At 45.0% G+C, this 27,561-nt stretch overlaps 1 protein-coding gene across 5 annotated transcripts in view; it reads left to right on the top strand.

The window, feature by feature from the left end:
- The window catches only part of USP54 (ubiquitin specific peptidase 54), a 279,929-nt gene that overhangs the window by 65,987 nt on the left and 186,381 nt on the right, over positions 1-27,561 (top strand). Inside the window, exon 1 of one of the 5 annotated variants that reach the window (XM_045025079.1) lies at positions 24,927-25,031. The exons of 2 other annotated variants lie outside the window; for them this stretch is intronic. The gene's annotated coding sequence lies outside the window, so the exon portion shown is untranslated. Of the gene's footprint in view, positions 1-24,926; positions 25,032-27,561 lie in introns of those variants that run through there. 2 more of the 5 variants (XM_045025074.1, XM_045025080.1) reach the window with 2 other exon arrangements.

Below are 27,561 nucleotides of genomic sequence, written 5' to 3'. Positions count from 1 at the left end.
CCCCCCACCCACACAGAACATGGAAAACACCTCCCAGACCGACCAGGGTGCCTACTGACTGCACTGTGTGTGTGACCTGCTGTTGATCCTGCCCCCCCGTGTCTGTACCCTGGTAAAGGTGACTGTCCTATGCAATTAACAACCCCCTTCCCCCCCCCTTCACAGACAGTCTTCTGTAGAAAAACTTGACGGAAATAGTAATTAACAGCAAACTACTTTTAATAATCAACTACACAGTTAGGGGATGAAACTGGGATTGGGGCTTCGGTGAGCCAGGAAGGGAAGGACTTCTCAACATTTAGGGAATGAGAGCCTTCTTGTATTTGTGCACTCTGCAGGGGTGCAGTGACAGTTTTCACGGCCTCTGTCGCCCCTCCTTCTTGTTACTTTGGGTGAGGGGGACTTTGTGGCGGGGGAGGGCGGTTGCAGATACAGTGCAGGGGGGCTCTGTCCTCCTGCCTGCGGTTCTGCAGAACATCCACAAGGCGCCGGAGCGTGTCAAATTTTCCCTGGGCATTTCCTGTGTGGCTGGTCAGAACATCCAAGCTCGGACTGCTGTCCAGAGCGTCAACAGAGTGGTGCACTGTGGGATAGCTCCCGGAGCTACTAAGGTCGATTTCCGTCCACACATAGCCTAATTCGACATAGCCATGTCGAATTTAGCGCTACTCCCCTCGTCGGGGAGGAGTACAGAATTCTAACTAAAGAGCCCTCTAGGTCGAACTAATTAGCTTCCTGGTGTGGACGGGTGCACGGTTAAGTCGAATTAACGCTGCTAAATTCGACATAAACTCCTAGTGTAGACCAGGCCTTAGTCTCCTCTTTTCCAAGCTGAAAAGTCCTAGCCTCTTTAATATCTCCTCTAGTGACACCTCAATCTGTGACAATTCCTCCGATTTGTCCCCTACAAAAGCCAGCTCATGTTTGGGAAACTCCCTAACATCCTCAGCCATGAAGACAGAAGCAAAGAATCTATTTAGTTTCTCCACAATGACTTCATTGTCTTTAAGCACTCCTTTTGTATCTCAATCGTCCAGGGGCCCCACTGGTTGTTTAGCAGGCTTCCTGCTTCTGATGTACTTAAAAAAACATTTTGTTATTACCTTTTGAGTTTTTGGCTAGCCGTTCTTCAAACTCCTCTTTGGCTTTCCTTATTACATTTTTACACTTAATTAGGCAGTGTTTTATGTTCCTTTCCATTTACCTCACTAGGATTTGACTTTCACTTTTTAAAATATGCCTCTTTATCTCTCACTGCTTCTTTTACATGGTTGTTAAGCCACAGTGGCTCTTTTTTAGTTCTTTTACTGTTTTTTTTTAATTTGGGGTATACATTTAAGTTGGGCCTCTATTATGGTGTCTTTGAAAAGCATCCATGCAGCTTGCAGGGATTTCACTTTAGTCACTGTACCTTTTAATTTCTGTTTAACTAACCCCCTCATTTTTGCATAGTTCCCCTTTCTGAAATTAAATGCCACAGTGTTGGGCTGTTGAGGTGTTCTTCCCACCACAGGGATGTTAAATGTTGTTATAGTATGGTCACTATTTCCAAGCGGTCCTGTTATAGTTACCTCTTGGACCAGCTCCTGCGTTCAACTCAGGACTAAATCAAGAGTTGCCTTTAAAGTCATTTAAAGTATCGAGAAATGTTGTGTCTGCATTTCGTCCTGAGGTGACATGTTCCTAGTCAATATGAGGATAATTGAAATCCCCCACTATTATTGAGTTCTTAATTTTGATAGTCTCTCTAATTTCCCTTAGCATTTCATCATCACTATCACTGTCCTGGTCAGGTGGTCGATAATAGATCCCTAATGTCATATTCTTATTAGAGCATTAAATTACTATCCATAGAGATTCTATGGAACATGTGGATTCACTTAAGATTTTTACTTCATTTGCTTCTACATTTTCTTTGACATATATTGCCACTCCCCCCTCTTCCCCCCCCCCACAACCTGTTCTGTCCTTCCCATATATTTTGTACCCTGGAATGATTGTGTCCTATTGATTGTCCTCAGTCCACCCGGTTTCTGTGATGTCTATTATATCAGTATCTTCCTTTATCACGAGGCACTCTAGTTCACCCATCTTATTATTTAGATTTCTAGCATTTATATACAAGCACTTAAAAAATTATCACTGTTTATTTGTCTGCCCTTTTCTGATGTCTGATTCTTTTTTATGTGAATGTTTCTCATCTGATCTGGCCCCTAGATTATCCTTTTCCATCCTCTCCTCCTGACTAAAACCTAGAGAATCTCTATCACTAGACTCTCCTCCAAGAGAAGTCTCTGTCCGATCCACATGCTCCTCTGCAGCAGTTGGGTTTCCCCCATCTCTTTGTTTAAAAACTGCTCTGCAACCTTTTTAATGTTAAATGCCAGTAGTCTGGTTCCACTTTGGTTTAGGTGGAGCCCATCTCTCCTGTATAGGCTCCCCCATCCCAAAAGTTTCCCCAGTTCCTAATAAATCTAAACTCTTCCTCTCTACACCATCGTCTCATCCATGCATTGAGACTCTGAAGCTCTGCCTGCCTACCTGGCCCTGCGCGTGGAACTGGGAGCATTTCTGAGAATGCCACCATAGAAATCCTGGATTTCAGTCTCTTCCCTAGCAGCCTAAATTTGGCCTCCAGGACGTCTCTCCTACCCTTCCGCATGTCATTGGTACCTACATGTACCACGGCTTTGGATTGCTGGGTGCTCCGCACGGTAGAGAGGGGATATTCCATCCAATTCTGTGCCCTCCCGCCCCTCCAACCTTCTTCCCCGTTCCTTTTCAGGGACCCCTCTCACAAGCAACTTCTAATTTAGGAAGTGCAGCCCATCCTTTCAGTGGGGGCAGTGGAGGAGGTTCCTCATGAGCTGAGGGGCAGGGGGTTTTACTCCTGGTATTTCCTAATACCAAAAGCCAATGGGGGCCTCAGACTCATTCTGGACTTGTGGCAGCTCAACAAGTTTGTAAAAAGACTCAAGTTCCACATGGTCTCACTAACCTCCATTATCCCCTCGCTGGATCCAGGAGACTGGTACGCCACCCTCAACTTGAAGGACACACATTTCCCATCGCAATAGTCCCACATCACAGATGCTACATCAGATTTGTGGTGAGTAGCGGCCACTATCCGTTTGCCATCCTCCCCTTTGGCCTGTCAGTGGCTCCTTGAGTTTTTGCGGTGTTCTTGTGCAAGCACCAGATACAGTTTTTCCCATACCTTGAGAATTGGCTGATCAAGGGCCGCTCCAGAACCCAAGTGGAGGGTCAGGTCAACTTCATAAGAAGGACCTTCCTCTAACTAGGTCTCCTTCTCAACAAGGATAGAGTTTATAGGCACAGTCCTGGACTCAACCCAAGCCAGGGCGTACCTCCCAAAAAACAGTTTTCGCTCATTAGGGAACATTATATGGAGCCTCAGACAGTTACCCGCAACCACAGCACGGAACTGCCTGAAACTGCTGGGGCACATGGCTGCGTGCACCTAAGTAGTGCAGCATGCCAGACCCAGACTTCGCCCACTCCAGTCTTGGCTGGTGTTGGTTTATCGGCCAGCCAGGGATGTTCTGGACAGCATCATAACTCTGCCCTGTCCAGTACTGGACTCCCTCTTGTGGTGGCTCGACCCATAGGTGGTTTGTGCGGGAGTGCCCTTCATCAACTCTCAGCCATCTTTCTCATTTGTGACAGATGCCTCGGATCTGGGGTGGGGAGCTCATTTGGGAGACCTCAGGACTGAAGGCCTCTGGTCTCAGGTGGACCTTGCTCTGCATATCAATGTCAGGGAGCTGAGGGCGGTGTGCCTGGTGTGCTAGGTTTTCAAAACCCACATAGCGGGCAGGTGTGTTTCAGTCCTCATGGACTACACCTTGGCGATGTTTTATATCAACAAACGGGGGTGCACGCTCCTCTCCCCTGTGCCGGGAAGCCCTCGCACTTTGGGACTTCTGCGTGGAGCAGTCGAGACACCTGCAGGCATCATACCTCCCCGGAGTGCAGACCGAGCTGGCGGACAGTCTCAGCCGGACCTTTCATGGCCACGAGTGGTGCCTCCGGTTGGATGTAGTGAGCTCAGTTTTCCATCTCTGGGGCTTTCCCTAGATAGACCTGTTGGCCACTCATGGCAACAGGAAATGTCAACTGTTCTGCTCCTTCAGGAATCACAGCCTGGGGTCCATCGCAGATGCCTTCCTTCTCACGTTGGGGGGGGGGGGCAGCCTGCTCTACACATTCCCACCAATACCGCTGGTCCACAAGGTGCTCCTCAAGATCCGCAGGGACTGGGCCTGGGTTGTACTGATAGCGCTGACATGGCTGTGCCAGCACTGGTTAATGTTGCTCCTGGAAATGTCTGTGGCAACCCTGCTCACTCCTACCATTGATCCTGGACCTGATCACGCAGGACCACGGCTGCCTCCAGCACCTGAACTTGAAGTCGCTTCACCTCACGGCCTGGATGCTCCATGGTAAACACCGTGGAACTGATCTGCTCGGATCAAGTCAGGCAAGTCCTCCTTGGCAGTAGGAAGTCACCTGGGTCACCTGGTTGGAATGGACATTAACAATCACTTGAAGAAGAAAAGAGTTACTGACTTTCTCGTAACTGTTGTTCTTCGAGATGTGTTGTTCATGTACATTCCAATACCCACCCTCCTACCCCTCTGTCAGAGTAGCCGGCAAGAAGGAATTGAGGGGGTGGAGGGTCAGCAGCGCCCTATATTGGGCGCCATGAAGGCGCCACTTCAGGGGGCGCCCAGGCCGACCCTATGGATGCTGCTAAAGGAAAATCTTCCGGCTGGCTTGCACGTGGTGCGTGCACACACCTGGTTGGAATGGACATGAACAACACATCTTGAAGAACAATGGTTACGAGAAAGTATCAGAGGGATAGCCGTGTTAGTCTGGATCTGTAAAAAGCGACAAAGGGTCCTGTGGCACCTTATAGACTAACAGACGTGTTGGAGTATAAGCTTTTGTGGGTGAATACCCACTTCGTTGGATGCACGTGACATGCATCCGATGAAGTGGGTATTCACCCACAAAAGCTTATGCTCCAACACGTCTGTTAGTCTATAAGGTGCCTCAGGACCCTTTGTTGCTGGTTATGAGAAAGTGAGTAATCGTTTTTTCTTTTCTCCTGCCAGTCTTTGAGAGCAGCCAGCTGTTTTGCTGCTCCTGTCCCAATATCTGCCAGTGCATCCAAGAATAATGAATAAGAATACTGGCCTAAATCCTGTGGACTTCAGGTCCTCTATTGGTGAAACTCCACTGATCTATTAGCTGGAAATTTCTATTAAAATTATTGGCAGTGAAAGTGGTTAGCAACGCTGACATTTAAGTTGTCGTCATTAACTTTCAAAGTTAAAAACCCCATAGAGATAAAAGGGGAACAGTTCACAACCAGTGCTATTGTTTCAGTCTTTCTCTTTACAGACTTGGGAAGATAACACTGTAATAGATCACATTTAGAAGGTTTTCTTTGTAGCCATAAGAGCCAGAACTAGAAACTCTCATTTAAAGTGAAAGCTTAGAACCTGCTGCATGAATTCATGAAATGAGCTTGATTCTGTGCCTAATTCTGAAATATATGGAGCGCAAGCCATAGCAAGAATACACAGGGCCCCAGCCATTGCTGAGCAGCATCTAATAATGCAGTATTCTTTCAGATGTAATGTGCCAAGAAATGCTAATAGAATTGGGCTAATAGTGTGCCAAATTTAAGACTTTGAAACAAGGCTTTCTTCTAATTATTTCAGTGCAAAGAAACATCTTAAACTCAGATATTTTTTGTTGTCTGGAAGCCAGTAACTCAAAAATTGGTAGGTAAGTAAAATTGTCAAATTTGTCCCCCAAATCCTCCACTAGAAGAGTGGCTCACTGATTGAAATAAGCATAGAAAACTGAGTCCTGAAAAATTATGTATTTTGATTTCTTCCCCTTATCTCACTTAGTTATTTATCATATTGAAATAAAGATTCTCCTCATCTGAAGTGAAATTTTCAAGGTTATGCACTGTAAATTTAGCGATGAAGGTACACCCGCATCATTTAAAGTAGAAGTGTGTGTGTGTTTAAACAATCAAAAGCTTTCTTTACACAAATTCATTAAAGAAACTAGATTGGCTAAGATCCAAGTGGTTTGAATGAGCTCCCAGAATGCATTACTTGGTATTTTAGGCTTTTGTGGTGATACATTCCATAGTCTTCATCGAAATATTGTTATGATATAAATATGGCATAACTAAGATGTTTATGCAAGATGAGTCATGTGAGATATCATTGGAAAGGTTTTATGATTTACTGAATGTGTTTATCCAATTTGTATGCATGTATCATTTCTGTATATAAAGTTAATAATATTAACTGTGTAACAATTACAACTGTGTGTGTATTTGGGAGACACGCACCAGACAACAGACTTTGATGGGCCATTAGGAAGAAACAATAAGACTGTGAAGATACTAATCTCTCTCCTTCCTGAAAGGCATCTTGAGACATAGATGTGACACTACTAGATCAGGTGGTCCTATCATCTGGTACTCAACACCATCTTGGACTTCTAGTAATTTTCCACTAAAAGGAGGGGGAGGTCAAGACTGGGAAACAAAAGATTCCCGCCTTATGTAAATCTTATTTAAGTCTGGGGAGTAAGGCAAACAGGATTCTGCCTTCACTCCCTTCCCACCCACTAAAAGTACCTGAAGAGACAAAGGAACTAAGCAGAGGGAAAGGCAAGGGCTGAGTCCAGACTGAGACAGAGGAGTCTAGTCTGTACAGAGAAATAACTGGAAATCTAAGGCCTGGTCTACACTAGGACTTTAATTCGAATTTAGCAGCGTTAATTCGAACTAACCGCTCAACCGTCCACACCAGGAAGCCATTTAATTCGAACTAGAGGGCTCTTTAGTTAGAATTTGGTACTCCACCCCGGCAGGTGGAGTAACGCTAAATTCGACATGGCTAGTTCGAATTAGGCTAGGTGTGGATGGAAATCGAACTTAGTAGCTCCGGGAGCTATCCCACACTGCACCACTCTGTTGACACTCTGGACAGCAGCCCGAGCTTGGATTCTCTGCCCAGCCACACAGGAAATGACCCGCGAAAATTTGAATTCATTTTCCTGTCTGGGCGGTTTGAATCTGACGTTCTGGTTGCACATCGGGGCGAGCTCCGCAGCACCGGCAGCAATGCAGAGCTCTCCAGCAGAGGAGTTCATGTAATCTCTGAATAGAAAGAGGGACCCGGCATAGACTGACCGGGAACTCTTCGATCTGATCGGTGTGTGGGGCGAGGAGTCTGTGCTTTCGGAGCTGCGCTCCAACGAACGGAATGCAAAGACCTACGAGAAGGTCTCCAAAGCCATGATACAGACAGAGGATACAGCCGTCATGCAACGCAGCGCGGCGTGAAAATCAAGGACCCCAGACAAGGCTACCAAAAAATCAAAGCGGCCAACGGACGCTACGGAGCCTGCCACCACTGCCCCACCAGTGACCATGGACTCTGATGATGGGACAGTGTCGACGGACAGTTCCTCGACGATGTTCACGGGCGGGGAAGATGAGGAAGGGTTTGTGGAGGACGAGGCAGGCAATAGCGCTTACAACGCTGGTTTCCCCGACAGCCAGGATCTCTTCATCACCGTCACGGAGATCCCCTACCAACCCTCCCCGGCCAGGAACCCGGATCCTGAATCAGGGGTAGGAGCAGTCGGTAAGTGCTTTAACCATGTTAACTTTTATTCTTAATATAACAGGAATCTGAAGTGTGTGAAAAGGAGGTCTCTGTATATATGGTGATAGAACAGAAATCCTCCTGGGAGAACGCCACGAAGCTCTCCTGCCGTTAATCGATAAGCATCAGCAGGAGGTTCCTGGGGAGAGCTGCCTTATTGGGTGCTCCGTGATAGCACATTTTTTCGCGCGAGGCTTTCATGCGGTATTCAGGGAGCACTGCCTCCCAGAGCACGGCTGCATAGGTCCGTGGTTCATGCTAGATTTCACGCAGCATGCGCTCTCTATCTCCTTCAGTGCCTGTCCTCACGGTGATCTCGCTCGGAGACTCCTGCATCTAAGTAGGGGAAGAAATGTTACGTTACGCCTGGTCCAAAGTATTTTTAATAAATAAACGGACAGACGGCATAGCACAGACTCAGCACGCAGCTGCGTGACGAGCGTAACGGAAAGCCAAAGAATCAAATGGACGCTCATGGAGGGAGGGGGGAACGAGGACGCAAGGTATCCCACAGTTCCTGCTGTCTCCGAAAAGCATTTGCATTCTTGGCTGATCTCCAAATGCTTCTAGGGTCAAACACAGTGTCCGCGGTGGGACGGGGCATAGCTCGGCAATTTACGCACCCCCCCCGACCCCCAGAAGTTAAAGGGAAAACAATCCTCTGTTGACTCTTTTACATGTCACCGTATCTGTACTGAATGCTGCAGATAGACGCGATGGTGCAGCACTCAACACCAACATCCTTGCTCCCCCCACGCTATGGATGGCTGATGGTACAAAACGATGGAAATCCATCCTCATCATCAGCCTATTGGCACATGGGGCAGTGCAAAAGGGCTGGTAACCATGACAACCGTACCAACTTGCTTGGGACCGGTCGGTCAAGGCCGCCTGTTGCTAATTTTTCATGGTAGATGGTGCAGTATGGCTGGTAACCGTCCTCATCATTGCAACAGGGGGCTGAGATCCATCAGCCCCCACCCTTCATTGTAAAGAAAAGATTCAATTGCCCCTGGACTAGCAGAGGGATGAGTGGCTCCCTCCTCCACACCCCTTAATGTCATCTCTGGACTATCATTGCAGCTGGAGGCTTCCTTCCACTCATTTCTCACAAACGACTACCTGTGTCTTATTCATGCATTCTATATTACTTCATCACACAAGTGGGGGGACAATGGTATTGGAACCCAGGAAGGCTGGGGGAAGAACGGAATGAACAGCTGGGGTTGTTTCAGGAGCACACCCTGTGAATAGCGTTCAGCTCAAAATTTATGCAGGATTGGACAGAGAGCAGCTGTGGTCTCTGGTTGTATGATACAGTGGTTCTCTAGTACACTTGCACATAATCTAGGCAGGACTGATTCTATTTTTAGATACCCAAAAAGGAGGGATTGACTCGGGGAGTCATTCCCAAATTTTGCTTTTGCGCCCCTGGCTGATCGACCAGGGGCACTTATGACAGCACCAAATGGCGCAGTGCAAAAGGACAGGTAACCATGACCATCTTATTACCGTCTTCTTACCAGTTCATGGTATGGTAGACGGTGCAGTATGCCTGGTAACCATCGCTGCTGTCATGCAAAAGCATAAGCATGCTGCTGTGTAGCGCTGCTGGTCCGCCTCTGTCAGCGGCATACAGTACACATACGGTGACATACACAAAAGGCAAAATAGGGTCCATTGTTGCCACGCTATGGCGTGTGCCAGGGCATTTCATGGAAAACGTGATCGAAATGATTGTCTGCCCTTGCTTTCCCGGAGGAAGGAATGACTGGCGACATTTACCCAGAATCCACCGCGCAAATGATTTGTGCAACAGCAGGCACAGGGGTCTCAACAAAAAATTCACAGAGACAGCCTAGACTCAGTTAATTGTTCGCAAAAAAGTATCATTGCAAGGAATTAACTAACTGTTTCCCATCTCACAGCTTCCACTGTCTCCAGACCTTCCACAGCATCCACCTCGCAGAGGCTGGCGAAGATTAGGCGGCGAAAGAAAAAGACAAGGGACACGATTTTCGATGAATGTGTGGGCTGCTACCTAGCCGAGGCGGACCAGCAGAGGCAGTGGAGGGAGAAAGTCTCTCTGTACCAGCGCTCACACAGCGAATGGGAGGAGAGGTGGCGTGAGGAACACAAGCAGGCGACTCAAGCAATGCTTGTACTACTGAGGGAGCAAACGGACACGCTCCGGCGACTTGTGTATGTTCTGCAGGACCGCTGCAGGACAGAGCCCCCGGCAGTATCTCTGCAACCGCCCTCCCCCGCCACAAAGTCACATACCCCCCTCACCCTAAATAACCAGGAGGATGCCCGCCCTGGGCCGTGAATACTGTCACTGCACCCCAGCAGAGTGCTCAAGTAACCAAAAGCTCTCATACCCTACGTTTGCATAAGTCCTTCCCTTCCGGACTCAAACAAGTCCCAATCCCAGTCCCATCCCATAACTGTGTACTTAAGTAATAAAAATACTTTGCTGTTAAGTACTGTTTCCGTCATGTTTCCTCACTGAAGACTGTGTTTGAATGGGGTGCGTGGGGAAGTGCGTTGCTAATTGCATAGGACAGGCACCTTTCGCAGGGTACAGACACGGGGGCCGGATCAGCAGCGGGTAACACACACAGTGCAGTCAGCAGGCACCGTGGTCGGTATGGGAGGTGGTTTCCAGGTTCTGTGTGGGCGGTGGGGATGTGACTTTTTAGCGGGGGAGGTCGGGTACAGATCTTATACAGCGGTCCTTGTTGTGGACCGCTGAGTCACGCAGCAGAGGAATCTGTATCCGTCCTCCTCCGCCACAAGGCTACATAGCCCCCCGCACACAGAATCCCAAAAAGGAGGGATGGCAGGCTCCGTTGAAACAAGCAGTCCGGCAATGCGGACCGCTGTAGGAGCAGGAGCCTGTCATTCCTTGAGTTTAGAGGCGGTCTTTACATCAGCGCACACCCTACCCACCGCAGTCTGCGTTCCAGTTTCGACCCTTTAACGAAAAGTCATGAATAAAGAAACCTCTCTTCAGTAACAGTGTGACATGTATTTTATTTTTACACGTGTCTTGGAAGTGGAGGAAACGGGGAGAACGGGGTATTTAACCGAAGAGGAGAGTCAACAGTAACTGGGTAAAGAAACAGGGGCAGGTTCTGCTTCTCTGTAAAGAAACTGAACAGTCACAGGTCACGCTGCTCGCTGGTATTTAAAGAGTTCCTTGTCGCTGTCCCAGGCGCCTGTATAGGGCTTCATGAGCAAGTGCATTAGCGGGCAGGCTGGGTCACCGAGGATCACTATAGGCAAATGCACATCCACAACAGTTATTTCGTGGTACGGGAAGAAACTACCTTCCAGCAGGCGTCTGAGCAGCCCACAGTTCCTGAGAACACACGCATCAGGAACCTTGCCCGGCCATACGACGTTCATGTTGGTAAAAAGGCCCCTATGGTCCCCCAGTGCTTGCAGAACCATTGAAAAGTAGCCCAATTTCTCAGCAGCTGAATGTGGAAGAGGTGGACGATAAAGTGCGAGGAGGAGAAAACGGCGAGGATCGCAGCGGGCTCCATGCTTGCAGTGCTGTGGCGTCCACGCTGTCACTGACCAGAAAAGTGCACGAATAGATTGCCCGCAGGCGCTTTCAGGGAGGGAGGGAGTGAGGGCGTGATTGACGGTTCAATGACGACAGTTACCCAAAACCATCCTCGACACATTTTTTCCCCCAGCATGCATTGGGGGGAAATCCCAGAATTCAAATGGGCAGCGGGGACTGCGGGAACTGTGGGATAGCTTCCCACAGTGCACCGCTTCGAAAGTCGACGCCGGCCCCGTGAATGTGGACTCAGAAGTTCGAATTAGTGTATTTAGTATGGATACACAAATTCGACTTCATAAGGTCGAATCCACAAATTCGAATTAAGTAGATTCGAAATAGTCCTGTAGTGTAGACAAGGCCTAAGCTACAGAAACTCTGCATCCTGCTTAAAGTCAATTTTTAGGGTAAGAAATTACATTTTATAACCTGTTTCTTTAGTGAATCAAGCTTAGTTTGCATGTTTTGTTTTATTTGCTTGTAATCTGCTTTGTTCTGTTTGCTATCTCTTATAATCACTTAAAATTTACCTTTTATAACTAATAAACTTATTTCTTGTTTATAACATAACCCAGTTTGTTATAACTGGAGCGGGGGAGAAGTTGTGCATATCTCTCTTCACATTGAGGGAGAGGGTGAATTTTTATTAATTTGTGCTATGCAGCTCTTTCTATACAGCGCAAGACAATATTATCTTGGGTGTGCTTTCCAGAGGGAAGCTGCACTTGAGTGCTGGGCAATTTCCTAGTTGAACCTTCCCTAGAGAGCTGTTTGCAGCCTTGGTGTATTTCTACAGCTGGTGCTCCCTACCAGTGTATGTGTGCTGCCAGAGGCTGGAGAGCCTGATTCAGCAAAACAGGGAGAGGGAGGCCAGGCTAGTGGAGCAGGCTGGCTCAGTGAAATCCCAATACATCAGATGGCATCCCAGAAGAGGGGTCCAATGTGTCACAGGGTTAATAGTCCACACTCTCTACTAAAGTGGTGTGTGCAGGTTGGGGTTGTGGGTTGTTTTAATATTATCTTTTTCTTAATATTTTTCTTGCATTATCTCCTGCATTATCTCCTGCAGCTTAAATGCAAGAAAAACGTTTTCCGGATGAAGAAGTCAATGTTTCTTTAGAGTTTGGCTTTTATCTATGTAGATGTGAAGGTGACCATTTTTTCTTAAGGTGAAGTTGGTCTCTCAGATATACATCATTTATCATCACAGCTCTTATCCTAATAAGTCTGTCACTATTTTCATTTGAAATCTGAAAGGAACTGAAGCAACCACGAACAGAACAAAGTTTATTAATTGCAACAGCCTTGGTCCACAAAAAAACCCCCAAAGTATTATAATGAAACTTAAAGCTAAATCTAAAATCATAAAATGTTAAAATTAGGGCTGTCGATTAATCGCACTGTTAAACAATAGAATACCAATTGAAATTTATTTGATATTTTTGGATGTTTTTCTACATTTTCAAATATATCTATTTCAATTGTACACTTTGTATTCTGTGTAGTAGTGCTCATTTTATATTATTTGTGACAAAGTTCCTCCTCTATTTTGGTGGGTCCTGCGTTTATTGGCGGATTTGTTTGCCTCAGAGATTCACCATGTGGGTCATGGAACAGCCCAGAGGTAGAATCCACAGTCCAGGTCAATTCCTCCTGTGTCTGATCAGGAGTTTGGAGGTTTGGGGGGAACCCGGGCCCGCCCTCTATTCCAGCCCAGGGCCCTGTGGACTTGCAGCTGTCTAGAGTACCTCCCGGAACAGCTGCGCACAACTCCCTGGGCTACTTCCCCATGGCCTCCTCCTAACACCTTCTTTATCCTCACCACAGGACCTTTCTCCTGGTGTCTGATAATGGTTGTACTCTTCAATCCTCCAGCAATACGCCTTCCCACTCTCAGCTCCTAGTGCCTCTTGCTCCCATCTCCTCACATGCACGCTACAAACTGAAGTCAGGTCCTTTTAAAACTCAGGTGCCCTGATTAGCCGGCCTGTCCTAATTGATTCTAGCAGTTTCTTCTCAATTGACTCCAGTGTCCTAATTAGCCTGCCTGCCTTAATTGGTTCCAGCAAGTTCCTGCTTGTTCTGGTACTGCCCCTGTTACCTTACCCAGGGAAAAGGGATCTACTTATTCTGGGACTAATATATCTGCCTTCTAACACTCTCCTGTATCCATCTGGCTGGAGCCTGTCACATATTTTAGTCCAAATATTTGCACTTTAAAAATGAAACAAAAGAAATAGTATTTTTCAATTCACCTCATACAAGTACTATAGTGCAATCTCTTTATCATGAAAGTGCAACTTACAAATGTGGTTTATTTTGTTACATAACTGCACTCAAAACAAAACAATGTAAAACTTTAGAACCTACAGCTCCACTCAGTCCTACTTCTTATTCAACCAATCGCTAAGAGAAACATGTTTGTTTACATTTATGGGAGATAATGCTGCCCACTTCTTAATTAAAATGTCACCTGAAAGTGAGAACAGGCATTCGCATGGCACTGTTGTAGCTGGTGTCGCAAGATATTTATGTGCCAGATGAGCTAAAGATTCATAGGCCTCATATGCTTCGGCCATCGTTCTAGAGGACATGCTTCCATGCTGAAGACTCTTGTTTAAAAAAAAAAAAAAAAAGCATTAAATTTGTGACATAACTCCTTGGGGGACAATTGTATGTATCCTGCTCTGTTTTACCCACATTCTGCCATATATTTCATGTTATAGTAGTCTCGGATTATGACCCAGCACAAGTTCGTTTTAAAAACACTTTCTCTGCAAATTTGACAAAATGCAAAGATGATATGAAATTTCTAAAGATAGCTACATCACTCTACCGAAGATTTAAGAATCTGAAATGCCTTCCAAAATCTGAGAGGGATGAGGTGTTGAGCATGCTCTTTGTCTTAAAAGAGCAACACTCTGCTGCAGAAACTACAGAACCCAAATCACTCAAAAAAGAAAATCAGCCTTCTGCTGGTGGCATCTGACTCAGATGATTAAAATGCACATGCATCGATCCGCACTGGTTTGGATTGTTATCGAGCAGAACCCGTCATCAGCATGGGTGCATGTCCTCTGGAATGGTGGTTGAAGCATGAAGGGACATATGAATCTTTAGCGCATTTGGCATGTAAATATCTTGTGACGCTGGCAACGACAGTGTCATGCGAACACCTGTTCTCGCTTTCAGGTGAGATTGTAAACAAGAAGCAGGCAGCATTATCTCCTGCAAATGTAAACAAACTTGTTTTTCTGAGTGATTGGATGAACAAGAAGTAGGACTGATTGGACTTGTAGGCTCTAAAGTTTTACATTGTTTTACTGAATGCAGTTTTTTTGTACATAATTCTACATTTGTAAGTTCACCTTTCATGATAAAGAGATTGAACTACAGTATTTGTATTAGGTGAACTGAAAAATACCATTTATTTTGTTTCTTACAGTGCAAATATTTGTAATAAAAATAAAGTGAGCGCTGTATACTTTGTAATTGAAATTTATATATTTGAAAATGTAGAAAACATCCAAAATATTTAAATGGTATTCTATCATTGTTTAACAGAGCAATTAATCGCAATTATTTTTTTATCGTGATTAATTTTTTAATTGCTTGACAGCCCTAGTTAAAATACATATAAGATTTTAAGACATATACCGTGAGACCGCATATGATCATCGTACTATTTGTCTTTTCTTTATTTTTTATCAGCTGACCATTACATTGGTGATAAAATAACAATGGCATCATATCCTCTCACTATTGTTGCTCTGCAAAGTCCCACCCAAAGGAAATGGGTTGTTTGTGTCACTGATTTGAAAAGGATTTTAGGATCTGTTGTGCATGGAATGAGGAAGTGGAACAGGTTGTAATCATTTGCAAAGAACCAGCATAATTGAGCTTTGATAGAAATTTGTTTCTTTGGCATCATCAGCTGACAAGAGCTCAGTGTGAAGGTGCTTTTCTGAGGGCCTGCAAAATATTTTGAGCTTTCAGTGCTGGGAAATCTTGTATTTTGCCTTCATTAGAGGTGCTGCAGCAAACATGCAGGTGGACTTTACTGGCTGTCCTTTCTTCATTTAGGTTCAGTCAACACTGTAACTACTTTGTTAGGGGATCCGGTTACAATATTGCCAACCTCGGCAGTTCAAAAATCATGAGTCAGACCCCAAAAATCAAGAGAGATGATTTTTTTTTAATTAGACTGTGGCTTTTGTTTGTCTTCTGATTTTGAATTCCCCCTACCCACCCATTCTTTGTGAAACAATTAGTGTTGCCAGTGCTACCAAATTTATTAAGGTAGTTTTGTCCCCCAATGCAAGAGTTCTCACCCCCCACATCTGCTCTTTCCCCTTCCCACCAATTAATTCTGCTTTTCCTCTCCCTGCCTCACTTCTGCTATTCCTGGATTGCTGATGTTCTTCACTCCTCTCTCTGCACATTCCCAGGCTGAGTGTTGTAGGGAGAGAGGAGCAGAGGGGACTTGACTTGCTATCCTGAGGAAGACTACCCTTTGAAGATTAATTCTCCTGCCACTGCTTCAAAAGAAAATCTTCATGCTGCTTCAGAGACTCCAGGACAGACTGAGAAGGCGATCGCTCCCTTGCCGATTCCACAGAATACTGCTCAGAATACTGCTGCTCCATGGAATGCCCATCAGGGAACAGCCTCTAAAAAGATCCTAAGTGCTTTTCCAGGACATCGCAGATGAGCAGCATCAATTGGAAAAGCAGTGCCTCCTTGAAGAAAACCCATGGAAATGCTGCTGCAGGGAGATCTTGCACCTCGAGGACAGCCTTCCGGGACATCAGTCAGGACAAACATCATTTCGCCTGCTCTTCAGGAGAACTTCTCCCACCAACTCCACTGCCCAGGATCCTGATGCTGGTCGTTGTCCTGCTGTGCTGGAAAGTACCTCAACCGGCGAAACCAGCCTCTCCTCAGAAACCACCTAGCGGGACCTCGACATCACTAGATGCCTACCCAGCCAAACCTCTCCATACTACTCTCCCAGAGCAACTAGAACCATCTAGCGAATCCGCTGATACTGCCTTCACTCGGCAAAAGCAGAATAATTGGGTCATATTGGTGAATGGAAGACAGTGCGAAGGGCAAATCAGTAATAGTGTCAAAAAAATTAAGCATGAGGCCAGTTAGGGGGACAAAACTAATACAAAATAAAATAAAAACCCCTTCAGTTTATTCAGAGTAGCATACTAATAGGAGGTTGTGTTGTTATTGGGGCTTAAAATAATTAAAGTTGTAATTCTTGCAAGGAAAAGATATGATTTTTTGTCCCAGCTTAGAGACTTTAAAAAAATCTAATCTTTTAGTTAAATAAATAAACAACTTTAAAAGTAAACCATGGAAGCTACTGCTTAGAAAGTTATAAAGGAACTTTTGTAACCAGAGTTCTGTTTGAGTAATGTTGGAAATATGCATTGCACTTGCTCTGTTCTTCATCTACTTACCTTACGGTAGCAATGTTTGGTCCAGGGAGGAGTTGGCAGGATGGTGGTGGGGAATCAAGGTGGTTCATAAAACTGCACCTATGTGATTTAGGTGCTTTTGAAAACTCTGCATTTGTGAGAAATGTTCTAAGTCCTGTTTTCTAAACCACCTAAGTCCCATTGACTTTTCATGGCACTTAGGACCATAAGTCATTTAGGCACTCTTGAAAATTCTATTCAATAAGCACAGATGATTCTTCTCATTTGCAGTGCATCTTTTTGCAGGTTCTATACTTGAGCTCATTTAGCCAGTCATTCATTTCCTCCCTCACTCACTCCTCTGTGTTGCTTCCTCTTGACAGATAAAAAAATATTTTTGCTTTATTTTATTAGTTCTGTTTGGGTAGGGTGTCTCTGGCAGTGGAATGCTGGCTCAGACTGGTAGACACCTTTCTTTTAAAATATATAGGATGGTGCTTGCTTGCTTGTTTTTGTAGAGTTTTAAAATTAAATCATTTCCATAAGCAATACTTTCTATGACACAATTTATAAAGCTCCAATAAGTGGGGCTGGTATTTGGGAAAGTAGCATAAAGTTCTGAAAACTCAGTTTGTAACTCATGATGATTTAGTAGATCTAAAGTGCAGGTGCTGTTGGTGATGGGTTTATTGGGGATAAACAAGCAAGCATATTTTGAAGCTTTTTGTATTAGTTGGACTTATTTTTATATGCTGATAGTTTGGTTTTTTCCCCCTCCCTTAACTACTATTCTGTCTGCTGATAGAACCATGTTCTTCTCCTGGCCCCTAGCTCCACACGCTGATGAAGCTCCCTCATCTCCCTCCCTCTTCTGGGCAAACTCAATTATACTTGTAGTGCCCCTCCCCTGGTACAACCCCTTCCAGTATATGGTTGTGTTCTGTTTTGGAGGGTCTTGAGTCTAGGGGCAAGGAGACCACCTCTTTTTGTACCTGATGGGAGGGGTAAGGAGCGGGGTTACTTGTGGATATGGTCACTTTCTTGCAGACTGTGTCTCCTCTTTATACCTTCCCGCTGCTCTGCTTGATTAGTCCCTTATCTTCTCTTGTTACTGAAAGCCAAGGCTACCAGCTGGGAGGGGCGGGGGAAGAAGGGAGTGCAGCCTTGTGCTTTCACTTGCATTCTGTTTAAACTAAAAGGAAGGCCAAAAGCAAGATTATTATTGTTTAGTTTTTACCTTATTTATTTTACACTCTTCTAACAGGTACTAGAATTTAGCTTTGGGGGGAGCAAGAGAAGGTCCCCCCTCCCTAAATTTAGCATCCCACTTGAAGCTTATATAATATTCCCAAACTTAGTCATGGCTAATCTGTTTTACAAGATAGTTGCTGTTTTCATGTGAAATTTTGATTTCACATGAAAGTGAAGGACTAGCATGAGCCAGTTACAATTCTGTATGCTACTCTGCTGATTAGTCCTGATTTGTAATAATCATGATATTCAAGTCCTTTTGTGTTTCTTGAGTAGAGACTGCAGTAATGCCAAACTGTATTAATCTGTTGCTGTTCAGCACACTTTAGGTGAATGGTTTTTATGATGTGCACAAATGGGAACAGTGAAACCCCACACATCCATTTTCACTTTTGAGAGAAGGTAGAGTTTGAATTCTTTCTCCTTGCAATAAAAATATTAGATTTAGTTGTACCAGGTCAAAATGTCACAAGTTAGACATTTGTGCTGGCATTCTTCAAAGAGCCTTATTAATTTATTTAGGCCCCTAATTTCTCTTACCTTTATAAAAGTTAGAATTTAGTGGAAAAAGCTTCCTGGAGATACTCATTTAAAAAAAATATCAGTATTCTGTAGCTGAAAAACTAGAGCAGGCCTGCACAACTCGTAAAGTGACGAGGGCCACATTCCTCCAAAGAAAACAGCTGAGGGCCGAAACCTCCCGGCCCCGCAGAAACACCCCGCCCCAGGGCCACCCAGCCCTGCGGAAACAAACCCTCCTTCCCCAGCGCCGCCCCACCAAAACAGCTGTGGGCCAAAAAGGAAGGTTGGGGGTGGGGAGGTGATACTTTAGCTGGGAGCCCCTGGTTGATTTAAAATAAAGAGGTGGCTGGGAGCCCTCAGGGTCAAATTAAAGGACCTGGGGCTCTGGCAGCTGGGGGAACCCAGCAGGGCTGGCTCTAGGTTTTTTGCTGCCCGAAGCAAAAAAAATTTTGACTGCCCCCCTTCCCAGCCCTGGGCTCCCCACTGTACCCTCCTGCTGCCCCAGTCCTGGGCTCTCCCCCCACCCACACACACACCCTGCCGCCCCAGCGCTGGGCTTCCCCCTTTCCTCCCCACCAGTGCCCTCCCTCCACCCTGCTGATGCCCTAGCCCTGGGCTCCCCCCCACCAGTGCCCCCCCCCTACCTCCTGCCGCCCCAGCCCTGGGTCACTGGTAACTCGCTCCCAGGGCGAGTCATTCAGCAGGAATTTTGGATGTGCACAAAACACAGACAGGATTGATTCCCATATGGTTACAGAGCTGCAGTAAAGTGGAACAATTTTCAGCTTGTGAGATTGGAGGATATCTGGATGCGTATTATAAGACTGTCCTCCATAAATGAGGAAAAGTTGAGGTGCCTTTATTATTCTTTTTTTCCACTCTTTCTTTCTATGGGGAATTTGCCAATGCAATATCACTGTCTTCCTTTCAAACAAACAAAAAGGCAATGGCTGTTGAAAATAGCAATTCCAGTCCTAATAAGCATTTCTTGCTCAATTTTATCCTACTTTTTCTACAGCAAGTTACAGTGGATCAGTATATTTGATTTGGGAGAAATGAAGTAAAAGCTGCCCAAACTGAGCTTGAGCACTCCTGAATTTTGAGATGTTCAAATCTGGAAAGCAGGTGCTGGGGTGGGAGGGGGCTGTGGGCTCCACGGGGGAGCATGGCAGCAACTGTCTGGAGCTGCACGGAGCCAGACACGCTGGTCTGAGTGGCACGGTAAGCGGGCTGGGGGTTGGAGAAGGGGTAGGAAGTTCCGGGGGGCAGTCAAGGGACAGGGAGCAGGGGGGCTTGGATGGGGCAGAGGTTCGGAGGGGCAGTCAGGGGACAGGCAGCAATTGGATAGGCATGGGAGTCCCAGAGGTTTATCAGGGGACAGGTAGGGGGTGGGGTCCTGGGGGGAAGTTGGGAGGGTCTCAGGAGGGGGCAGTTGGGGACAAGGAGAAGGGAGGCTTAGATAGGGGCTGGGGTCCCAAGGGGCAGTTAGGGGCGGGGTCTTGGGAGGGGGCAATTGGGGGACAAGGAGCAGCGGCATTTAGATAGAGCGTGGGGTCCTGGGGGGCAGTTAGGGGCAGGGGTCCCAGGAGAGGGGTATCAGGGGACAAGGACCAGCAGTGCTTAGATAGGGGGTGGGGGTCCTGGGGGGCAGTTGGGGCAGGGGTCCGGGGAGGGGGCAATCAGCGGCCGCGGGCTGGGATTCAAAGGGCTCTGGGCTCCCTGCCCCTGCGGGCAGCCCAGAGCCCTCTGACTCCCGGCTGCGGCTGAGATTTAAAGGGCTCTGGGCTGTCCGCAGAGCGCCGTGTGCGGGGGATTTAGAATCCCCCCGCGGGCCGCACAGTGAGGCTGTGCGGGCCGTATGTTGTGCAGGCCTGAACTAGAGTAATGCCTAAATATAATTTTGGTATGACACATCATAGAGACTGGGGAGTTGATCTAGGTTAATCTGTAATAATTTTTAGGAAGATGTCACCTGCAGCTCCCATTGGCCGGGAATGGCAAACCGTGGCCACTGGGAGCTGCAGGGAGCTGTGCTTGTGGATGGTCAACATCAGCAAAATGTCTTGCAGCCCACAATCAGATTACCCTGATGGGCCACAGATTGCCCACCACTGTACTATACTATTTTGCTGAAGCTGGAACCCTAGCAATTAAAAGAAAGTTAGATGGTTAAAAGGAACCAACCCACCATCCCTAAGGAAAGGGAGGGGGTGAATGGTCAGCAACAGCTTGAGGGTCAGTACTGAAGGGCAAACACTGCAGCATTTAAGTCTATTTCTCTCTCCTTGCCCAAAGCTAGGGGTACCTGGATTAAATGGAATTTACCAAAACATGTAAAGAAAAAATGTTTCAGTAAGGTCAGATACTATAGGCTTTTGTTATTTTAACTATTTTCTCTGTTGTTTTGAGTCTCTTTAATCAGCCTCTGGTCATGGGCTCCTGAAGGGAAGTTTCTTGCAGGTGCCAAATACAGTTGGGCCTTTTGAGTTATCCTGGTTGGAAAACAGGAGAGCTGCAACCCAGGGATCCAGTCTAAAAGTTATAGAATTGCAGGGTTCCCTGAAAGGCGGAGTGAAGGTAATGAAACTTGTCACTGAGTGGTGCATTCAGGAGGCACTGCAAAGGGGTTTCTAAGGCACAGCTCACGCTGTAATCATGACACATGCCAAATGCTATCTCTTGATTTCTACTCTGAATCATGCAGTCTAACAAACCAGTGATCTCTGCACCATTCTTAACAAGTGCTGATTGACATTGGGGCACACTCCAAGAAGTAAACAAAGGGGAACTTGTCCAGAATAAAATCAATAAGGGGGAAATTTTTGTGAAATTATGAAGAATAACACTTGAAGTATTAAGAAGGGAGTAAATGTTACTTTCAAACGTTGAAAAAGGCATTACAATAAGAAAAGATAAAAGCAATACTTAGTACTGAAACCTTCAGATGAGAAAGTGCCATACAGAGGAAGAAAATATCACTATCCCCATTTTACAGGTGGGGAGACTGAGGCACAGACTGGTGAAGTGACTTGCTCAAAGTTGCACAACTGGTTAGATGACATGGTGATAACTTTGGAAGCTACTACAAGTACTGGAAGAGATACGGAGGTGGTAGAGCAGTGGTCTCTGGGAATTGCTGAAAATTCTCAGTGTAGATGGGGGCATAGAATCTCCTCTCTCTAATCATGAAGCCAATGGGTTTCATGACTGAGTGTACTGTAATAAAATCTTGTCAGTAAGATAGTCTAAACCTAAATAAGAGGGATAATTAGCACTAGAGATGTACTCTGATTCATAGCCCTAACTGTCGTTCAGAATGGGTTAAATTAATGTGAATTGTTTCACTTTTCTTCCCCTCTCTTCCCCCCAGTGTGTACTGTTATTTGTCCAGTGTGTGGAAATGATTTCCGTGATGATGATGAAATGGTCTTTTGCTCCAGGCACATAATTTTTATAGTAAAGATCACTGAGCAGGCTAGGAGGACAATTGATTTTGGCTAGGGAACAGAACAGTAACAACTGTTTGGTTTGACCCAATCCAGTACTCCTGTTCTTAATCCAGATTCTGAATCTCTTACACTTGTAAAGCTTAGGTGGTACAATCCAGGTAATTGTAAGGTATATGCTGTGTCATGTTTTGATCTGTCATTCTGGAGAAAGCCAACATGGGATGATAGTCAATGAATTGCCTGACACAGAAATAATATACTGCAATTTTCAGAGAACTAAGTGAGTGTATAGGTGACCTTGAGACTTCTGGACTGCAGAGTCTGGAGTGGGCATTGCATTGCTGAGGTGAAATTCACAGCCATTGTGCAATAGGGAGTCCAGGAATCACTGCCCTTAGGAATCCTTGCTCAGTCAATATGCCACAGTAATGTATGCTGTCTGTGGTAGTGTTCCAACCTGTTTTTAAAAAAATTGGAGGTAGAATTATAGAAAAACTGAGAGAGCTCTCAGAGAATGTCATGGGGTTGCTGGCCCCTTTTAGGGGAGTCTGATTCCAGGCTATCCATGCTGAGCCAATTGAAGGAGAAGGAGCCTATCTAGACAGTAATTAAATAATGAGCACCTGAACATGATAAAAGCCATCAGGGCTCAGTTGAAGAGAGGTGCTCAGGGAGAAGGTTCAACAGACCACCAGCTCCAAGGACAAAACCTATGCCAGTGGTTCTCCACCTTTTGAGACTACTGTACCCCTTTCAGGAGGTTGATTTGTCTTGTGTACCCCAAGTTTCACCTCACTTAAAAACTATTAGCTTAAAAAATCAGATGTACAAATGCAAAAGTGATACTGCACACTATTACTGAAACATTACTTACTTTCTCATTTTTACCATATAATTATAAAATAAATTGTGACCCCGCCCCCAGGTTGAGAAACATTGATATAATATATAAAGCAGTATAAACAAGTCATTGTCTGTATTAAATTTTAATGTATACTAACTTTGCTAGTGCTTTTCTTGTAGCCTGCTGTAAAACTAGGCAAATATCCAGATGGGTTGAGGTACCTCTGGAAGACCTCTGCATACCCCCAAGGTACCCCTGGTTGAGAACCACTGGCCTATGCAACCCCTGAATGAAGGGGAGAGACCACAGGCTGGAGGGATCAGAATTGAGAACCACAGGCCTTTAGGAGGGCTGTGCTACCCCTGAGTCCAAGGGGAGAGACTCTCGAGATGTCAGGACTGAGAATCACAGACCCCAAGGAGGGGGCATGTACAACCCCAGAACGCATGAGAAGAGAGACTTTTTATTTTAAGTTTATTTAAATTTAATAAAGTAGAACCCCTGCAGGGCAGTCTTGTCTTACACCATTTTGGTCTGTGTAGCCTTCTTAAGGGGCTCAGAGAAGGGAAAAATGTAGGGAGTGCCTTTTGTGGTGCCACCTTAGGTCATCAGGAGGCACTACAGGGCAGGCATGCGAGCTGACATTTTAATATATTATTTAAAAATAGAGATTTTAATATTCTGAGTACACTTATAAAGCCCCTCTCATGATAGTACGTGGTGTCTTATTTGTCAAAATCACTTTCCAAATTCTGTATACAAATAGCACTATTGAAATACAGCCTCTTGAGTGGAGAACAAGGAGGCAATCAGTGCATTATTGGAGGCTCTGAGAGAAATTTTGTCTGGAATGCTGGGACAAAGCTCAATTGCTATTAAAAATGCCATGATTTTGTTTTGGTTTGTTTTTTAATATGTAAGAGAAGACCATGAAAATCAAGTCCCGTGTGTTCTGAAAGAGGCCCTTGGTCAGAAAACTTGAACTGTATCTACCTCAAAAGGATGAAAGGCTGGGTTGGCCTGTAGTCTGAGAGGAGTTTAGATATTCCAACCTGGATATCTTGACCATTAAACTGTCTCCTCTCACTAAGGCTCTGTCTATGCTAAGGAAACTTACTGTAATTTTTCTACTCTTTGCAACACTAGTTCAGCACCAACTCTGTGATTAACATTGGGAACCTTTTGTAAGCGGCTGTATATTTAGCACTATGACATGTAGTTCTGCTCAGAGCACGTGTGAATAACATGATGTTATAAACACCAGGAGCAGTTACTTTACAGTGGGCCTCCCAAACTGGTTAACATTGGTGGAACTGAACCAGAGAAGGCAACATTGGGGAAAACTTTTTAGAAAATGACCACACCATGTAGGTGGTGCCTTGAATGAGTAATGCTACAACTCCCTACAAACTCCCACTTGCATTACCCCTCTCCCTCCCCTTAATAGCTACTGCCTCAGTTGGGAAGAACCCCAGGAATATATCATTGGGTCAGACACGGTATCACTATAAGATTGTATAACTTTCTGGTGGTTTGTACAGTATCTGGAGTTAACAGCAAGTACTTTACCTTCCAGCAGCCTTGAATAAAGATACTTTGCCGAAATGCACAAATAATATTTAGTGAGATCCTAGGCAGTGTGTTTTATGTTGTGTGGGGGTCAGAGCAAGAAAAGGCATGTTGAAACATGGGAGTCACGAAGGGGGATGAGGTGGGTAAAGAGTAAGTAGAGTTGAATAAAGTGAATTGGAAAACTTAACATATAAAATAAAAAGGGGAAAGGCATCATTTTTGTTTCTGAATCTGGGGCAGAAAAGATGAGAGCAAACTGTGCTGCTTACAGTGCATCACTGGCATGCAGCAGCAGTGAATGATTTGACCTGCATTTCAGCTGAAAATGAATTTTGCTGTGGCTCCTCCAAGGGAGCGTTTTATGTTCTGGCAATGTGAAGTAGAATGGGGGGAACACACAGAAATAGAATGATTAGGGGGAGCACATTCCGCAGTGCTGGGAACATACTGGGAAGGGCAGTCTCTGTCACTTTAAAAAAAACAATGACCTGTCTGTTGGAGGAGGGGCAGTTTCCTGAGAATCAGGTGCATGTCTGGAGCGATGATGTCATCCTTCTACTAGACTAGCCTGAGCGAGACGGATGCAGAGGAGGGAATGTTTTCCTTAACACTGGTTTCCAGTTGGGAGGAGGAGGAAACCGACAGAGCTGGAGGCAGTTTGTGAGTATCAAATATAGAACTATTGCTTAAATCTTCTGAAATCTGAAGCAGTGAACTGCAGGTTGAAGGTGATACACACAGCTTCGTTCTAAGTTGAAAATTATGGACAGACTATACAAGTATTGAGGAGATTCTTCCATTACCAACATCCCATGCAGCAAACACTTTGGATGTTGCTTCCCAATAAGCTTTCATGGACAATATTATTGATCTCTTCTTTCAGCAACAGGGAGCAAGCTAGATGGTTTGTTCAGAGATTCAGTCTGTTTTCATACATTTAAAGAATCAGTGTGGTAACATTTGCTTCTGGTATAGTGTGGTAGTGTGTGAGACAAACACTATCGTTATTTAAAGTCTGAGTGGATTCTTGGTCCTCGGAGACTACCTGATAACCTCAGTCTTTCATTGCTATCTTGTAAATGATTTAACTAATGTAAGCAGGTATCAATAATAGGTAAGAAAAGCTTGACTTATGGAGAGATCATAAGATTTTTTTTGTGATTTTAATATCTTGCTGGTACTGCAAGAGGTGAGGAAGAGAGTGAGAAGGCAAGTGTGCGCATAGTAACGTGAAACCTTAGATTTGTAAGTTTCTTGGGGCAGGGACTGTCTTTGTCCAAGGCCTAATACAATGGGCCCCAATCCTGACTTGAGCCTCTGAGGACTACTCTAATATAACTATCTTCTTCTCATTTTCTCTACTGTCTTAAGAACATACAGGATGCCACAGTATTAAGGTGAAAGAAACTCTGTATGGTACTATTACTATGGTTTGTATTTTTATTCACATTGAACTAAAAACTTATACCATGGCTCAGTCACTTTTCCTTCCACTATTCTGTATCATCAGTGACAAATAATATTCAACAACAAACAAACAAAAAATGTGAACTTCTAAGGAACATGGGTGCCCTTTAAAAGGTCATTCTAGTTTTAGGTTATAACAGGTTTCAGAGAGATTCTCTATACTTCATATGGGAAATATTGCTAGATTTAGTGTATCCTTAACATAGACCCCAAACCCAGGATGGAAGAAATGACCAAGTTGGTGCCAGTATCTATGATAACCAAAAAACAACAACATCATGTGCAGAGTATGGTTACCCCAAACTTGCCATGGATTTTTCTTTGTTTATACCTCCAGATTTCAAGAGAATCCTGTAAGGAGGGGTGGGCTTTTTTCCTAACCCATTTGTTGGTGGCATGAAGCCAGGTGGGGGAGAGGAGACTCCTGCTTGTAATGCAACACTTATGTTGTTTTGTTTGTTTGTTACTGTAGCACCTCAGAGCCACAGTCATGTATCAGGTGCTGTACAAACCAAGAACATGATGGTCTCTTTAACTGCATTAGAAAATGTACTTTATACATTGATTCTTTGCAGATGGAAATTGACTTTTTTTCTGCAGCATTTTTCTTAAAAATGTGCATAATCTTTTAAATTTTAATCTGTAAACCAGTTGTTAGCACTAATAAATGTACACGTTACTCAGTCCTAGAGGTGTGTGATCTCTCATGAGACTGAAACATACTTAGGACCTTCTGCTCCTAGATAAAAGTTGCTATATGTAATGTAAAGTATTATATTTTGGTAGACCAAGATAACTCAAAATACAGAACCAGTTCCTCAGTTCTGGGCAAGGAACACACAGTGCAGTGTGGGGGTGTGCAGTGGTGACTTTCTCACACCCCTTGTCCAGTGGCTGGACCCCACCCCATTTGCAAATGGCAACTTGTAGATATCTGTGTGGAAGAGAGTCCTGGCCACACCCCTTTCTCCAAATCATTTCCATCTATGCTGGCACCTGAACGGTAGGTGGGAGTATAAAACCCCCCATAAAACATCTGTTTCATCCAAAGACTCCCATGCTCAGGCCAGATCCTCCAAGCCCACTGTGTTTTGGGCCAGTGTGGCTGGTGAAATAGTGCAGTGTGTGTGGCCCAGGCTCTGGGCTCCAGCATATAAGACACTATATTTGAAGGATGAGGTGTGCATTCCATTCTTAACCTTTCTTGAGGCATTCACTTAACTTATCACTTTATTAAATATATTACTGTATTTAGGTCTTTTTGAGCATTCTGTAGTCTCTAGGCTGGATTCTCTGGTCTGCAAAATTTGTTTTGCAGAAAGCAAACTTAAAATGGCTGGGAAAGGTGCTGGAGAGATCCTCCTGCTCAGGGGGGATCTCATACGGGTAAAGCTAGAGGAGGGGGCTCTGCCACCTGACTCCACCACCGCCTGTTCTGCAACCCTGGTCCCAGTATGACAGAAAGGGGCATGGTGGAGCCAAGGCTCCACAACACCTGATTCCCTACTAGTTAAGGTTCCCTCAGGAATATTACACTAGCAGTATGAATTAAAGTTTTCTTCTTCAGCCTAAATCTATGGCAAGGCTTTCAACTTTCCCTCTCTATCATGCCCAAGTTCTATCTGGAGACTCAAGCCCTCTACATCTATAGAACAGGGTTCTGTGGCTACTCCACTTACAGTGCAGATACATTTACCTACATTCATATTATGTATTATCTTTA

The sequence above is a fragment of the Mauremys mutica genome, chromosome 7, assembly GCF_020497125.1.
Source record: "Mauremys mutica isolate MM-2020 ecotype Southern chromosome 7, ASM2049712v1, whole genome shotgun sequence".
NCBI classification, from domain to species: Eukaryota; Metazoa; Chordata; order Testudines; family Geoemydidae; genus Mauremys; species Mauremys mutica.
The sequence above is the reverse complement of the archived record's forward strand: the minus strand, read 5'-3'. Positions and strand labels throughout refer to the sequence as shown.